This window comes from Parasteatoda tepidariorum, chromosome 1, assembly GCF_982258835.1.
Source record: "Parasteatoda tepidariorum strain Cologne lab strain chromosome 1, Ptep-v5.0, whole genome shotgun sequence".
Classification (NCBI taxonomy): domain Eukaryota; kingdom Metazoa; phylum Arthropoda; class Arachnida; order Araneae; family Theridiidae; genus Parasteatoda; species Parasteatoda tepidariorum.
Window position 1 is genome coordinate 108,384,543 of NC_141755.1, and position 16,014 is coordinate 108,400,556.

The following is a 16,014-nucleotide window of genomic DNA, read 5'->3' on the forward strand; positions in this document are numbered from 1 at the left end:
AATTAACGACGGTTGTAAAAAATATATCCGTAAGAATTACAGTGATCGCTTATATTAACTTGTATTCTCATGGCAGAGTTACCAACATAATTAAGACAGAGAAAAAATAGCCATCTTATAGTTGAAAATAGAAATACTCATATTCAAAATAAATAAATTAGTAATCACCACAATAAATCGTATAGTGAAGTTAATTTTTTTAAAATTAAATTATTAGTTAAACAGAATGAGTTTACAAGGGAAGGGATCGGCTTGGAAAATTCACTTTGGAAGGAAACTTGGATTATTAGAAACATAGCTTACGGTTGTTCTTGTTGTAGTTGTAGTTCATTTTACGTCGCACTAGAACTGCACAATGGGCTATTGGCGACGGTCTGGGAAACATCCCTGAGGATGATCCGGAGACATGCCATCACAATTTTGATCCTCTGCAGAGGGGATGGCACCCCCACTTCGGTTAGCCAGACGACCTGCACGTGAAGTCTAGCACTTTACAGTAGAACAGTTTAACGAGGACCCATACCGCACACCCTTAGTCCCTACGCAGACTAATCCAAGTGGTCACCCACCCGCACACTGACCGCAGCCAGTGATGCTCGACTTCGGTGATCTGCTGGGAACCACGTAGCTTACGGGTGGAGTGAGATTGGCTTATAAAAAGAAATTAATTTAGCTTATTACCTGAAGTTTATTTGACTTTTAAAAAAACTTTTTTGGGGGAGAAGGTGGAACGCGCCCTACTGTAAAAAATTGATTACAAACTTTAATTTCTGCACTTATGAATAACCAAATTTATTAATTCTGTGCTCATAACTACAAATAAATCGATAATACGGAATGGAAAAACGCACAATTCACCTTATCTGTAGGCGGAGCTTATTTTCGCTTGCAGACGTTATGGTCCGTATAAACTTCCGGAGCAACCGGAACTTATTTCTTTTCTAATGTTTTTCCTTAGGCTGATTCAATCATCGTTGATTAATATGAAAAATTCATTTTTAGAAAAAATACATAAAAGTTAAATAAAGATTCTTTGAATACATAAAAGTTAAAAAAGAAATAAAGGTTCTTTGAAGTGTGTTTGTTTTTAAAGTCTCTAAATAACTCAATATAAAGATCTATACGCAAACATTACCTGGAATTATTACAGTATAAAGCTCTACACTATTTTTTTTAACACTGACTATATTTATTTCTACTTGGTGATGAAGCCAAGGGCCCGTGTTATCCTTCTCTGAAATTTTGAGTTTAAAAGATATATATAATCTCGAAAAAATTCTTTAAATTTCAAGATTTCATCAAACGTAATTTAAAATAAAATTGGTACTTTCCCATAATGCAATGTAAAATTTAGGGTAATATCTAAATATAGAAACATGACTTTTAACACTAAATAATTCAGATTTGTGTGTGCTATATATTTGACATACAAAAAATAAAGTTACTTTGAACCAGAGGTGGCATTTTGTGGGGCACACAAATTCAATTTAAATTGAAGAAAAAAAGTTTTTTAAACAAATTTTTAATATAAAAGAATTTGTTAAAATTAAAACAATACAGAAATCACATTAGTGTTTGTATCCTTGTAAGTTTGCTCCTTATTATTTGTAATTGTAAAATTGTTTCTTTAAAAAAAAAAAAAGTGATTACATGTAATTTTCTGTTCATTATTTTCTTGCTCATTTAAATATATAAAAATGATGAGCAAAAAATTGTGATTGGTTAAATGTTAGCCATTGTTTAAATTTCACTAGAAACAATTTCATTTTTTCAAGATTTTAAAGGTAACATCTGTGATATTTACTAACTTATAGCTTAATTTGATCTAGAAAAAAGAGTTACTGTACGTGTAATAATTCAATGAACAACATTAACACACTAACACTTATTGACTTGATATAAAATTTATATTAATAATTGCCATGTTCAAGATTTTTTACTCTAAAAGTGGTGCACAAGATGCTCAGTGATGACCAAATCTGCTCAAAACAATTAAACTTCCTAAAGAAAAAGAAATTAAATGCATTTTAAGAAAATTTAATGAAGTACATATCTTTTGTTTTTGTGTTTGCGGGCGGGAATTGAAGATATTGCTTTTATTTAAGAAAGAAAAAAAATATCTCCATTATGAAATTTAATTTTTTGAAGAAAATAAAATTTCTGCTGCAAATTGACAATAAAGCCACATTTTGTACTTCTCTTAATGTCATATCTAAAAGTTACAAGTTTTAAGCTGTGCATGTTTTTAGAATACCATGAATAAGTAGTATATCTGCGAGGTGAATATATCTTAACTTAATATTTAGCTGCTAGAGACCAGTGTCTTTTAAAAACTTAATTGCATTTCATATTTTAATCTTTAAAATAACTCTCCAGAAAAAGGATCAGACAACTGAATATTATTATATGACAATTTTTTATTGCCATCATCATTCAACTTGTGATAATAGGAAAGCTCATATCGAACTAATAAAACAAATTTTTATTTCCAAACAACAAACGCTGTCAAGAAAAGAGAAAACGCCAACAATCTAATGCAAAACGTAATAATAAGAAGGCTATAGCGATGTAGCGGAAGTTCGCACGGACCGGGGGAGGTTACTTCCGCTGAACTAGCTGTTTGTTTGTTTATTTAGAAAACGAGGTGAATACGCAGAGGAGACAATATCTTCCGAGCAATCACCTCTCTTCCTGATCCGACGCTAACCGTTACTGTTACATAGATTTATGAAAACAAATGTCTTCATTGTTTTTTTTCTCCTCTTGTATTTTTTGAAGTTATCAACGTCTGTGATTTTATAACCATCATTGAACAGCAGACCCAATTAACGGTTAACGGCTACTAATGTTCAACTCCGTAGCCTTGTAATTTTGAACCCAATGCAGTAGACAAGAGAACTCCTGGATTTCTGGCAGAGATTTAGCCTTCGTGGAGGACTTATTGATAGAACTAACCAGCATTTGCGTTTCATGGAGTGGAAAACAAAGATAGCCACCCATATTTAGCCTGATGGTAAGGGCACTGTAACCCATGATTCGTTTATCATTGAGGATATTTTACCTTAGCACTATAGTCGATGCGAGCCGAGTGCGGAATTCGAATCAACCAGTTATTGCTGGGATGGGATCGAACCTGGGTCACCTCATCGGGAATCGAGTGCTCTATGCCCTGAGCCACCACGGCTCAACCCCTATGATTTCTTAAGGCCGCAAAAATTGTCGGCGAGAAAATATATCCCCACCGACATCAACAAATTTATGAATTTGGTTTTAATTATATTTACCACGACATTATAAGAGATTAAAAAAATTTAACTGATTTTGAAATGTTACTCCAATTTGAAGATTTAGACTTAAGGTATTTAGTTAAAATATAAAATTGAGTGAAGGAGATATTGAGTTCCTTAATTAAATAATAATAAATAAAAAAAAAAACGTTTTAGGGAATTAAAGTTAAAACAATTGAAGATCAAAATGAGAGAATGCTTTTTGCCTATTTTTCGCAAAAATGATGACTGACTCTCAGTCTGTAACAATTTGAGTATTAGATAAATCAATAACAGGGAAAACCAATGCTCCCCGAGAGGAATTATGGTGTGAAAATTGGCCATGCTGTGGATAAACGATTAGTGTCCGCGTGAATTCGTTTTTTTTATTTATTTATTTGTTATTTTTTTTGAGAATCAGCTTTTATGAACCATAACCGTTCTTGCCACTAATCTCCAATTATCAAAAGTACATTCAGCAACTTTCCAAATCTTTGGTTATAGAGTTTTTAATTTCAAATGTTTTTTAATAAAATCATTAAGAGATTAATTAAATTTTTTGAAATGATAAATCTAAATCTTAAAATTTCTAACCGCATACTCTAATAACGAGAAACCACCTATTACTACAAGTTTCCAAGCAAGCAACAAAAAGACAAAAAAAAAAATTTGCTCTCGTAAAAAGTAAAAACTACCACTATCCTTTCCTCTATTGCAAAAAAGAAAGAAAAGAGGAAAACTCGTTTTTGCTGCTGTTTTAGTGAGTAATGAAAAAAAAGCAAAAATGAAGAAATAAAGGCATTATTATTTATTTCTGATATCTTTGTGCAGGAAAGTTAGAAATCAACATCATTTCATTTTTCATTATTCTTACTATCTTCACCCGTTCACCCGATCGCTCAAAAATTGACATTTTTATTACTCAACCGTAATTCTTATTACGAAACAGTAATAATTACGGATAAATGGTAATGGTCGTCGTCTCTTTAAATCAAAGAATAAATAGAAAGTTTCAAAATCGAAAGCTCTTTCGCTTCATTAATGTGTCAAAGAATTATTTTTTAACATTCTAAAAACAAAAATGTAGATTTTCTTAATTATCAGGAAATTTTCAGAATGTTTTATTTAAGACCAATTAAAATTAAAATAAAATTGGAAAATAGGTATTTGTGAGCTTGCTCAGCCTTTCTTGCCTTTATACATAAATTATTATTCGTAAAAACTGAAAATGTTAAAAAGCAGCAACATTGCATTTCCCTAAGCTCTAATAACAAGAAACCATAAATTGATGTGTTAAAAATCAATGTTTAGAAGTGAAAATTATCACTAACATTTTTCATAATTGAAATAATTACTCACAGAAAAAGCTATCATTTACATAAATAAATCCTTACATTAAACAAATTTGGGCTTAATACCAAATTACCACTTGCAAAAAAAAAAAAAAAAAAAAAACTTTTATTTTGTATTTCTGCCACACACTTCAAAATAACCGCTTTTTGCTGGTTACATTGCTCTACATTAATTTATCTTCGCGGTTTGCAATACAAGTCAGTGGTATGAATGACGTCACACTATTTCAGTCGGATGGGCTAAGGCTCCTATACTATCAGAGCTGACCTATCAAGCAATATTGGAGCAAAAAAGTTCGCAAGTTAACGTTATGTTAGTATTGTGCTTATGTTAGCTCTTTGGAGCAAAAATAGATGATGAGTCGGCCTGTCTAATTCAGGGGCTCTAGGATGGGTAAACTACACCCTGCAGGAAGGTTTTATCCTGCCCGCGGATAGAATTTTAATTTTTAACTAACTTCCGTAGCGAATATAAACAATATACAAACATCTTCTTGTCTACTGTGTTTAAAGCAATTTTCGCTCTTTCTTTTTTTAACAAAGTACTGATAACCTTTTTACTTTCGATATTTTTTTTTCTCTATAAAACAAAAATTGATGGAAATAGCTAGTAAAGACAGCTTCAATTGCTAAAATGTTGAAAGCAGAAGTTCTTTATAGAATAGCCGTAGATAGGCTCCAACGAGCGTTTGTCTTTCTCGAGGAGCAGGCATACTGAATCTAATATAGGTGAATAGTACTTCACGTGTGGCAGACTGCGCATTTTAAGCTCTAACAAGGAGATTTCTCTGCCGGGGCGAGTTCCAACATAATTTATTGCATATTGAAAGATTGCACACATATAACGTTATTGTAAATAATGGAAGTTATAAAATGTATAAAATAGCTAGTACTTGTTTGAGTTATTTGAAATATTTTTTAACCCCAAAATGGCTACTAAAAACGCAAAGTTGATTCAGAGTGCGGTTCGTTCAATGATGAATGAACTTAGAAATATTTTTTGACAGATGTAAATGATAAACCAGTATGTCTTATCTGCAATGAAGCTGTAGCAGTTTTTAAAGAACACAACATTAACCGACATTTTACTGTCAAGCACAAGAATGTAAACTGCGAAGCGATGCCTGAATGTGAAAGAAGACAAAATGCAAAAAGTCTTCCTATAGAGTTCTCAGGTCCACAAATTTTTTTCAAGAAGATAAACAGTGTTCAAGAAACAACTACGAATGCAAGTTACATTGTAGCATGCAATAGTGCTAAAAATAATAAATCTTTCGGTGATGGCGAGTTTGTTAAACAATGTATACTCCAATTTTGTGATGTTTTATGTCCAGACATGAAAAATAATTTTGAGGCTTATCGCTAAAAACGGTGACTTCTAGAATAGAAGCCATCGATTAAAATTTGATATCACAATTGGAGTCAAAAATTGCACAAATTACATTTTGCTCAATAGATATGGTTAAAAGCACTGATATAAATGATACTGCTCAATTAGTGTTATTTATAAAAACTGTTGATGAGAACTTCGAAATTACCGAGGAACAGGCGTGCATGCGCTCTTTAAAAAGAACTACAATGAGATGTGATATTTTTTGTGAGGTTTAGGAATGACTTTTAAATTTGAAAGTGCCTGCATTTTTTTCAGATCTTTTTTGTCATATGAACAACTTCAATGTTAAGATGCAAGAGAAAATTCAATTGCTCGATGATATCTGGGCCCATCTCAAAGCTTTTAAATTGAAGCTTAATTTGTTTGCCGGGCAACTAACTAGAAACGACTTGTCTCATTTCTCGAGGTTAAATTCAATACCCTCAGCGAATAGGGAAAAGCATAAGAATTATAAATATAGCTTTGAAAATATTTTGAGTTTCAGATTTTAGTGCCATTCAAACAGAATTATATATTTTTACCATGCCTTTCAAAGTAAATTGTGAAACAGTGAGGTCGGATTTGCAGCTTTGAATTAATTGAGTTGCAATACAACAATCTTCTGAAGCAGTTGTTTCGAAATATGTCAAAGTTTGAGTTTTACAAATCTTTACCAAAAGCTAGTTTCCAAAATTTAATATCTCATGCCCAGAAAATCAGTGCTATGTTTATGTTTGCTTCATCTTATATATGTGAACAAATGTTTTCAACTATGAATCTTAGAAAAAATAATTTCAGAAGTATAATAACAGACAAGCATTTAGACTTGAAATAAGTACATCTCACTTCGAACCTGAATATAAGGAACTTATATAAATTAAATCGCAATTTTATTCCTGTCATAAAATATTTAAATTAAAACTTGCATATTGTTTCCTTATTTTAAAAATTTTCACTTGGCCCAACGAACTTTTCTTTTTCGATTTTTGGTCCTCGATCAAAAGAGTTTGCCCATCCCTGCTCTAGTCATTGTTTTAACATTAAATTATGATTCAATAAAAGTTCGCAATAACGACAATCCGTAGTAACAAGTAGATTGTCATCTTAGCAAGCCTGTCGTTATAAGCAAGTACTCATATTTAACCATAAAACAACCTTACGGTAGACCGGAAAATACTGTAGAATAGTTATTGATGTTATTTATATTTATAAACCGTCGTTAAACTGCCGAACCAATTTATAGGTTTACGACTACTAATGTTCAACTCCGCACCCTTCTAATTTTACACCCAATCCAGAAAACAAGGGAACTTCTGAATCAAGTATTGGGAGAAATTTTGCCTTCATGGAGGACTTTTTTGAAGGCCCGCATTTGCATTACGTGAAGAGGAAGACTACAAGGTTAGCTTAACGGCAAAGGGACTCTAACCCAGGCTAAAGAGAATAGAAGGGCTAGTTCACTCCTTTGAAGAAACTCTCGCCACTCCAAACCTCCGATTTTCGCCCTTGACGTCACGGTGGAGCAAAGCTTGAGCTTTTACTTCAAGAACGAAGCGTTCGGTCTAACTAGCTTTAACTAATATTGGAAAATTCCTTTTTGTGATACATTTCGAGACATTCGGTGTTTCCTATAATGATTTTTCTCAGTTTTGTGAAGTGAATTGCAAAAATTTAAAATTATTTATGAAATGCCAGTTTGTGCGATTGCAACTTACAAAAATTTTAATAGAAACACAAAAGGAAAAAATATAATTTTCCACGTGTTCCCTAAAGCAAATGAACAACTATGTAAAGAATGGCTTCAACATTGCAAAGGAATAACCCAGTTAATATTAAATATGAACGAAAATGCAGTAAGGATTTCTTAAAACAAGATTATGAAGATGATATGAGAAATCGTTTGCTTGGATTGCCGATTAGAATGATTTTAAAATTGCTCCAACTCTACCAGGTACTCTCTTATCTAAGGGAGGACTAAGTGTTCTGTCAGCAGCCTGGATGGAAGTGTGTCAAGAGTTTGAGAACATATTTCAAAGCGTGCATGGGACAGAAAATCAGAAAGTGTCAAAGAATTTATAAGTGAACTAGAGGGACGATATCCAGCAGTAAATAAAACAGCAATATTTTGCATTTCAGAATTTTTATAAGAATTCGCCATCTAAATTGAAACCACCCAGCTACTCCAAAAAAAAAAAAAAAGATAAACGAAAAAATTAAAAAATTAATAAGGCAAAGAAAATACGAACTTAAATTAAAAGTATAGATAATTATTAATTAAAATTCTCCTAGTTTCATAACGTAGTTTTTAATGTAGTTATTCTAAATATTTATTATTTTTTTAAATTATAATATAATTATTTTTTTAATATAATTATATTCTTTTAAATTTAAATATCAATAAGCAATTGTAAAATTTCTAATATTTTCATGAACCTAAATTATTATTTTGTTAGAATAATTAGAGCTTAAGGTTGTTGTTTCCTAATGATTAAGTATAAACAAATTGCCATTAGCAGCATATTTTAAAATCAAGATTCTAAATTTAACCTAACTGTACATGTAGTTAAAAAAGTGTCGATACATGCATTAAATATTTTTCAATAATAAAAGTTAAAACTGAAAATTTTAAAATAAAGTATTTATAGCGTCATTTACGACAACTAGTAAAATATTTTTATTAGTTTAAAATTGTATTTAATTTTATATTTTGGCCAAGAAAATCAAATAAATAATATGTTAATTGCATAAAGTTTGAGAGCTAGTATCAAGAAAAAGCCGAACTTATTTTTACAGAGTGAATGATACAAAGTTTTCATAATATTTTTGCTTGCGATCTCCGAGATCTGTGTGCAGTGTGACGTCATGAGGAGGGAAATCGTAGCTTCAGCTCTAAGAGCGGAATGAACTAGCCCTTCCATTCTCTTTAGCCCTGACTCTAACCCACGATCCGTCTGCCACAGAGAATATGTCACGTCACCACGGTGGTCGGTGCGAACCGGATGCGGATTCGCTTCGACCCGCCATCGCAGAGATTCGAACCCGGTTCACCTGATTGGAAGGAGAACGCTCTATCCCCGAGCCATCGCATATTGAGAATACTGAACGTAGATTACAATCTTAATCAAAATAAGATCCCATTGCAAAGAAGTAAAATCAAAATCTATATAAGATGCTATTCCAGATAAATAAAATTAAATATATGTTATTGCAGATAAGTAGCCAACGAATAACACACTCATTTGAGGCGTGCGGCAGGATTCTTGAAAGAAACAAAGACTTTTTTTCTTCAGTAAAGGGGAAGGTAACTCTGGACAAGGGTTGTCTACACATATTTGTTTTATTAACATAATAAATTAAAACTTGATGAAGAAAATAAGGTGAAATGATGTTCGTTTTTCTGCACTTATATCAGAAATAAATAATATCTATTTTGTTCTTTCTTGCAGTTTTGCTCATTTAAATAGCAGAAAAGTATAAAAAATTTCTTATCAATAAAATTCCTGTTATCACGAGTTTTCTGATAACAGACTTATACGAGATTAGATAAGTAAAGGTGCCTTAAATTCGTATTTCAAAAACTTAATATTAGCGAAATTTGATTTCGAGAAATATTTGATTATTGAGAAAAAAAATTTGTTTTTTCATAAAATGATTCAAGAGCATTGAAAGTTTTTAAACTAAAAATCCAGCAAGATTCACAATAAACCTCAATACTTGATACAATTAATGTATCTCATTTTTAAAAGTATATTTAAAATCATACACATGATAGAATTTTGAAGGGAACAAATATCAAAAGTTTGCGTGTTAACTTAAAACATCGGAAGCATATTTTTCAATCAAAAAATGTTACTAGTTAACGAAAACTACAGTTTTTAATGATTATAATAATGAAAAAAAAATTGCATTTTAAATTTAACAAATTTGAACCTATTTATAACTTATTTGAATTAGAAGAAACAAATAACTTACCCATATTTTTCAGGATCAAAACATTCAACAGTATTTGATGATGAAATACAATCATACCCTCCACATCCAGTTTGTTAAAAAGAGCGTCAGCCCCAATGGCACTAGAATAAAAAATAAATAATTAAATAAAATAGGAATTTAAAGACCATGAAATTGTCATGCTGTATTGAAAAATATATATTTTATTTTAATTAAATGGATGCAAAGCGCACCTGACTATCAATCACCATTTATACTATATCTAATTAATATCAAAAAGAAAACAAAAGCAAGACAAATAAAAGAATTGTAAAAAAAATTATTCAGCAGCAGCGGTCGCCATATCAACGCATGCAATGACGACGCATGCTCACTGTTTACGATTTCTCTTGAACACAATAGAAAAGTGCGATGTCCAAATAAGGTGCGTACGCCATCAAACCCAAAAGAGCACCCATTTTGCCAATGGGTAATAAAATATTAATTAAATGAAAAAATATATATTTCATACACAATAAATTAATTTCGCTTGTTACGTTTCAAAATGTTATAACTAATTGAACTATCAATAGGAAACCTTTCTTACTAAGAAGCTATTTGAAGACACTCATCATTTTAATTTAATATTTGTTTTTAATTCAATCCTAATATTTCAAATTAAAGATTTAATCTCTTAAAAGAGAATTAGAACGTAATATTTTTTATTCAAATACATCAATTTTAAGTTAATTTGTTATCAATCAGTTTTGATTATTGAACTGGCTGTTAAAGGGATTAAAATAAATTTAAATCAACAGTACAAAGAGATCCATTCCAACAACTAATCTGTATTAGAGAAGATTTTATTTGATTCAAATAATAAACAACTATATGTTCACTTATTTACACTCATAATATTTCATTAATAAAATTTATTTATTCAAGGTTTTCTTTAGCGTAATTATGTTGAAAAATTCTAAAATTCCTGAAATAACAAACTGTTTGTAGATAAGAAACTTTAATTATCTTTAATCTATATGTTGATAGTTCCTTTGTTCAAATTTTTGTAACTATAGAATTTATAAAGTCTTATTGTGGGAGTTCTAATTGAGTTCAAAATTTCTTTTTTTCATATGATTTTAAAAAAAGGATTTGAAAAACTCGGAATAAAAATACAAGAAATATGCCGTTTCATATTTTTGACAGCAGTAATTTAGAACATGATACCTAAATCTATTAAGAATTCTATGATATTACTGTATTGTTGATAAGAATAGATTGTTTTTAAATTAGACAAAAGCGAAGAATCAATAATTATGAAACGACAAAACTTCAACTAAGTCCCATAAAGTTTGAAACTTTAAATCAAATGATATTATATGACTGAACCATATATATATATACAATTCGTGAAAAAATTTGTAAGCATAAACAATTGAATCTAGCGATTTTTACAGCGGTATTAATTAACTTAAAATGATGTTGCATCGAAAATATAGCTATGTTGATTCTTCAAATGGCTCAGGGGATGGAGAGGGGGGTGCTGGCTCTGGGGATTGAGCTTTCGCCTTCCAATGAGGTGAATCGGATTCAAATCCCAGCGATGGCTGGTCGATACGAATCCGCATCCAGCTTACATCGACTACAGAGCAGAAGTGAAATATCTTCAGTGATAGACGGATCATGGGTTAGAGTCCTTTGACGTCAGGCTAACCTTAGAAAGTTCTCGTGGTCTTCCTCTCCATGTAACGCAAACGCTTTTCAAAAAGTCCTCCACGAAGGCAAATTTCTCCCAATACTCGATCCAGTAGTTCCCTTGTCTTCTGGATTGGGTTCAAAATGACATGGCTACGGAGTTGATCATTAATAGTGGTAAATCAAAAAAGTGGGTTGGCAGTTCAACAACGGTTATAATTCCAATTTATATTCGTTGAAAATTGGATGTTTTGTATGCAAACAAAAACAAAAGTCGACAGTTTGGGGTTCCATTACTGAAAAAATTAGAACCCGTGAGCTACTTTAGGGTGTTGAAGTAGTTCATTGTTTCTTTTAAATTCTTAATCTTAATAATCTTAACTTTTTGCTTATGGCTGTTACAACATGTGAAACACGAGTGATGGTTTAATTGATACACCATAAGCAAATGATTAGGTTACATTATTTTACGATTTAAATACGTTCCAAACGACCGTACAAGCAATCATTATCACTGTTGAGAGTTGAAAAGAACGTAATAACTCGAAGAAAAATTGGACTTTAGTTATCGTTTGATCCCAGTGCTTTATTTGAATAATAAAGAGTCAATAATATATGGATCGGTTTACAAAACATGAATTAGTACTTGAAGTACTGACCGGAACATCTGCTCCTGCACCCCAGAGCCCAAGGTCAAGACAACTGAGATGGGCACAGTAGGCCTTGGCTCTCCATGGGCTGTCGCGCCACTGAGTTTAGTTTTTTTTTAGTGCTTGCAGTGCGTGAAAAATACCATGCATTTAAAATTTAATTTCTCAAGAATTATTCGGCCGATTTTTTTGATATTTTGTTTATTATCATTCAAAAATATTTTCGCCAAAATTATGTAAAATTTTTTATACTTTACTATTCAAGTTTTTTTCAACCATTATTAGATAAAATAATAAATTATAGATAATTATTAAAAATATTTTTCGCATGGAATTATCTTTAAATACTTTTAAAATTGAGTCGAAAAATTTTGGCAAAATACGCAAAAAGTAAAATTAACGTTAAACTGGAACAAGTAGTTGGGTACTATTTTCCAGATTTCGGCTAACCCCACCCATATTTTGAGGGTTAACAATCCAAATTCAAAGGGAAAAGAGGTATTTTTATTCAGAGAAAAGCGCGTTTTTGTATCTGATTTCATAACAAAAAAAACTAATTAATTAGCATACGGCACTAATTAATTAGCATACTTAAGGTTTAACTCTTGAACCGTTAAGATTGAGTCATACTACGTAAAAATTTGATGATTAGGTCAAAATATAATCAGGAAGTTCCGTTTTTCTTTTACGCACGGCATGAAACTTCCGCTCATGGTGAAGTTGCGGATTTTACTCAATTGTAAATAAATAAAAAAATTACTTTTATTTAAAACAACTTTTACGGAAATCGGTTTCAAATCAGCATGAATTCACTATCGTACAATTGTTAAACTAACCTGATATATTAAAAGATGAGCATGGGGTATTTTCTAAATATTTCCTGCTCTCTTCATCTGTGTTTAAGCATACAAAAAGCTATTCATCCATACGAATAAGATCAGAGAACACAGGATAACGACATCGATAAACTGAAAATATCTAAAATATTCATTAGTTTCACCTGAAAAAAATATTAGATTAAAATCTGAAATGAAATACATAATTAAAAAGTAAACATTGTACAACAGTTTTTAAAGAGTAAAAAGTAGACATATGACAATCGACCTCGGAAATTTAAAAATGAACATCAATTTTTCTCGATTGAAATTGATGATTAAGAAATTAACTGAATTTCTTCCACTAAGTTTACCGTTAGCGGTTGATAACACAGCGCGTTAATATCATTAATATGCAAAATAAAATTCAAATTTGCAGACAAATCGCAATTCGTTCATTCGTTCTTTCTAGACGTTAGTTCTAATTTTTTTTTTTTTTTTAACTCCGAACTCAGAAGGCATTAAAACATTCCATTATCCATATTTACTTAAAATATTACCTTCTGTTTTATGCATGGCACAAAACAGAATAAATGAAGTTAGCTACACATTCAGAAGAGAGGCTTTTCATAGAATAATAATATAGGTAGACTGCTCATCTATGATTGCCAATTGGCAACTAGGAAGACTCTTATGACCAAGGTTTGGGCAGGGCTAGGCATAGCATTTGGTGAACCTAGGCAACCACATGGGATTGCCGAATAAAAACGGCCGAAAATTCATATTTAATTTCTTTAAAAATATTTTTAAAAAAAATGTTTTTAACCCTCTACACGTGATTTTTCCTTCTTTTTAATTTGTACTATATTCTGATAATTTCTTTTTAAAAATTCATCGGTGATTAATATTTTCTTTAACGTGATAAAATAATATTTTCTTTAGTGAGACAAAATTCGAGCTATATTCTTATTTTCATTCTTTATATATAGTGTGATGTAGTCAATATATCATTATATATTTTGTATACTGTTAATTGTACTCAAAGCGACAATAAAATAAAAAAAACAATATTTTCTGACTGAAAATTACTATGTTGCAACGTTCTGAATTAAATCACCAGTTAAATCAAAATGAAATTCTATAATATTTCACAAACTAATTTAAGATTGAAAAATGTAACGGGTGTTTCATAATACATTTATAAAAGAAAATATTAGTGCTTTAAAGTTTTTAATGTATTTTTAATAATTACTTCATTGAAATTGGACATAAAATAACTCATATTTTCTTTCAAAACGAGGTAGAGAATTCAAAGTTCAATATATGCTGGATTTTTTACAATATGTTATGGAATAAATTACAAATTTGGAAAAAATAAATTACAACTGTAAACTTATAATCTTTAGTTCAATATTTTGCTTTAATTTATAATTAAATTTAAGGCATAACCTAAGCTATCCGAATTCATGTTACAATACATTTAATTTGCTAATGCATGAAACTTAATGTTTGCTTTGTTTGATTTAGTTTAGGGTTTTTCAAATTAAAATCTTAATGATATGTGACATAAGTTCAAATTGAATAAACATTCAATAATCTCGTAGCATCAAATTTTGTTTCTTATTTAATTTTTAAAAACGCAACCATAACAAAAAACAGCGATTTCATAACGAAAATATTTTCCTATTAAATTCAAAATTCAGTTGAAAACAATTGGAGTAACATTAAAATTTATGAACTATTTTTTAAAAAATATTACATTTAGCGCAAACTCTTTGAAGTTGGATTTTTTTTTAATTGCTTTCAATTTTTCCAATTACTTCGTAAAATAAAATTTGCAATTAGTTAGTCTGTTTTTTTACTTGTACATTATATTCTGCCCTACGTAAATTAATTTTATTTTTCCTTAATCACAACTCTTCATTTTTCTAAAAATAAAACAGCTTAACAATTTAAAATATACGAAACTAACATAAAATTTAAAATATACGAACTTAAACTTAACATAGTGGGTAACAAGTTTACTTAACTCTCATAACTCAATTTATAACTATATAAGTTGACTAGTTTCTCAGAAAGTTCACCTAACTCTTTCATAACTCAATTTAGAACTATAAGTTATTTAACTGCGTAGAAAAAATAGAAAATTTAATGAAATCTTTTAAATATGAGAAACAGCTGGCAATATTTTCCCTTTTTTGTGATTTATTTTTTCCCTTTTTTTTCTAATTTTTTTGAACCAACTACCAAATTTTTTCACCAACAACTTTTTTTAAGCTAGTTTATTTACGTTTTTACAAAAAAATCATCTTTGAAAAAACCAACTAAAAATCAATGAATCTTACTTGTAACTTATTACTAAAGGAGTCTATTTTGATTAATTTAATTTGATCAGGGAAAGTTAGTTTTAAGAGGAGTGGGTCTTATGATTCGGGTAGCAGTCTAATCCGATATTATTAGTCTATCGATCATTTTGAGCTCCTGATTTGAATGTTAAGCCAACAATCACATTTACTAGAAGCTTTCTATTTAGGAAAACAGAGAATATTAACAAACATACTTGAGAATACTAATATAAATTATTTATATTAGTCTTCTAATTCTTTAAATTATACACTTCTCTGCTTTTTTTACATTGGAACAAAAATCTAAGTAATACAAAAAAAGATCAAAAAATTTAAGGTTTTTAAAATCAGGGAATGAAAACTTAATGTCAATAAATTATATAGAAGTGCCAACTTTCCTAGCAAGATATCACTAATATACCATAATCTATACAATATGCAATATAGGCAATAATATACAAAATTTTAGCATACACAACAGGTAGCATATATAATAATATAAATAACATAAATATATATATAATATAGAACGTATGCAATAATGTATATAACCAAAAGGAATCAAATCAAATTTTAAATACTTAATTCT